The sequence below is a fragment of the Fundulus heteroclitus genome, chromosome 11 (assembly GCF_011125445.2).
Source record: "Fundulus heteroclitus isolate FHET01 chromosome 11, MU-UCD_Fhet_4.1, whole genome shotgun sequence".
NCBI classification, from domain to species: domain Eukaryota; kingdom Metazoa; phylum Chordata; class Actinopteri; order Cyprinodontiformes; family Fundulidae; genus Fundulus; species Fundulus heteroclitus.
In genome coordinates, this window is record NC_046371.1 from 30,009,969 (window position 1) to 30,012,743 (window position 2,775).

General features: G+C 44.0%; 1 pseudogene; it reads left to right on the forward strand.

Moving 5' to 3' along the window:
- The first annotated feature begins 446 nt into the window (after positions 1-446).
- Positions 447-2,516, forward strand: LOC110367118 (annotated as a pseudogene).
- Positions 2,517-2,775: the final 259 nt, after the last annotated feature.

Below are 2,775 nucleotides of genomic sequence, written 5' to 3' on the forward strand. Positions count from 1 at the left end.
TGAAGACTAAAACATCTTTAGCTTTTACACTTTAGCAGTAGAAGTATCCCTGCTTAACAGACATTTATGACACACCACATTTACAATTAGTAGTTTTTAATGTTGGGTTTGAGCATGTGGTTTTAATGGTAGTTTAATTTTTAAATTAAACTACCATTAAAAATATTGACTGTTAACATTTTTATCACGGAAGTTATTTATGATAGTAAATGTGAACCAAATCCCTACTATGTTGTGTTACTGGCTTCATGGGGAGGCTGTAGGTGTCACAGCTGCCTTGCTGCAATAAGGTTGAGGTTTTGAACTCCAGCCCGGGGTCTTTCTGCTTGAAGTTTGCATCTTCTCACTGTGAGTGCCATGGTTCTCTGGGTCCTCCTCCTACAGTCCTCCCATTACTCAAAAACATGACTGTTAGGTTAATAGATCACTCTAATTTGCCTTTGAGCATGATGGTGTGTGTGCATGGTTAATTGCCCGTCTGTCTCTGTGTTGCCCTGTGATGCATTGGCAATCCATCAGTGTGCACCTTGACTCTCACCCAATGACCACTGGAGATAGGCACCAGCTCCCCTACGACCCTGCATAGGCAATAAATGGATGAATGAATGGATGGGTTGTGATTCACGGAGCTAGGAACAGAAAAGTTTAAATACAGCAGATTATATTAATGTGTGAAGAATAACAGGTCTCTTCAGTTCCTGTGTCATTACTGTATTATTTTTCTGTTTTCCTAAGACAGATCGGACTCTTATCAGATCAGATCAGATCAGATCTGACAAGAGAAAGTACTTCGACGACCTGGCAACAGCAGCAGAAGAAGTAGGAAGAGGAAACAACATGAAGGAGTTATACAACACTACTAAGAAGCTGGCAGGAATGTACAGTAACCCTGAAAGACCAGTTTAGGACAAAGAAAGAAGGCTAATCATGAAGGACGAATGGCAGAGAAGCAGATGGGTTGAGCACTTTGAAGAACCTTTGAATAGGCCAGTCCCACAGAATCCCCCTAAAATTAAACCAGCAGTGATAGACCCGCCCATAGACTGTAACACCCAAACCAGAGAAGAAATTAGAAAGACCATCAAGCCACTCAAGAATGGAAAAGTGGCAGGCCCAGACAACATTCCAGCGAAGGAGTTGAAGTTAGACGTAGACATGACACCATGCTCTTCCCGCTCTTTAAGAAGAATTGGGAAGAGGAGCAAGTACCAGCAAACTGAAAAAAGGGGAACCTCATCAAGATTCCAAAAAAGGGTGAACTTAACAAATGTGCAAATTACAGGGGAATCACACTACTGTTAGTTCCAAGCAAAGTTTTCAGCAGAGTATTGTTGACCAGAATGAAAGACCCGGTTGACACACAACTTTGCGACCAGCAGGCTGGCTTCCGTAAGGATTGATCTTGCATAGACCAGATAGCAACATTGTGTATCACTGAGCAGTCGATAGAATGGAGCTCATCACTATACATCAACTAAGTTGATTATGAAAAAGCATTCAGAAGAGTTGACCATGAAACCCTCTGAAAGCTCCTCCAGCATAATGGAGTGCCCGCTAAGATTGTCAGCATCACCAGAAACATGTACGACAGACTGAGCTGCAAAGTCATCCCAGGAGGAGAGGTAACAGAGGCTTTCCAAATAAGAACTGGCGCAAGACAGGGCTGTTTGCTTTCAACCATTTCTCTTCCTCCTCACAAGTATGCAATCCAGTGGACACCTTGGAAGCATCTGGACGATTTGGACTATGCTGATGACCTGGCTCTCCTGTCGCACACCCAGCAGCAGATGCAGGAGAAAACAAGCAATATGGCAGATACTTCCATACCGATAGGCCTCAACATCCACAAGGGCAAGAGTAAGATCCTCAAGACTATTGCAACCAGCAACAACCCAATCACATTATATGGCAAAGCACTTGAGCAGGTAGAGGCTTTTACTTACTTTGGCAGTGTCGTCGACAAGCAGAATGGCACAGCTGTAGATGTCAAGACATGGATTGGAAAGCCCCAGGCAGCATTCATACAACTCCCAAACATCTAGAGTGCAATGGAAATGACAGAGAAGAGCAAAATCAGAATCTTCAACAACAACATTAAGGCAGTTCTTCTAAACGGAGCAGAAACATGGAGGACCACAGTTGCAACAACCAAGATAGTACAGGTATTCATAAATAGTTGCCTGCATAAAATACTTTGCATTCACTAGCCAGAAACCATGCTATGGCAAAGAACACACCAGCTGCCTGCAGAGGAACAAATCAAGAAATGGCACGGGCCATGGATAGGGCACACCTTACGCAAATCAGCTGACAACACCACCAGACAGGCTTCAAGATGGAACCCACAAGGAAAACGGAAAAGAGGCCGTCCAAGAAACACCTGGCTCCAAGACCTTGAGGCCCACATCAAGACTATGGGAATAACATTGAACCAACTGGAGAGGAAAGCACAGGACAGAGATGCCTGGAGATCCCTTGTGAGGAGCCTTTGCTCCAGGAGGGGTAATAGGCGATAAGTAGGTAAAACAGATTTTGCTCATTTCCTGTTAATAGCTTGCAAGGCCAAACTGTTCTTGCTTCCTTTTCTACATTTCCACATTCCCAATTTTTGAGTTTTTACAACAAAACATACTCTCTTGGCCATGTACATGGACTAGACCAGGGGTGGCCAACTCCGGTCCTCGAGAGCCGGTGTCCTGAAACTTTTAGAGGTTTCCCTGGCCCCACACACCTGAATCAAATAGCAGAATTAGCTCCTCAGTATGCAGTCAGGTT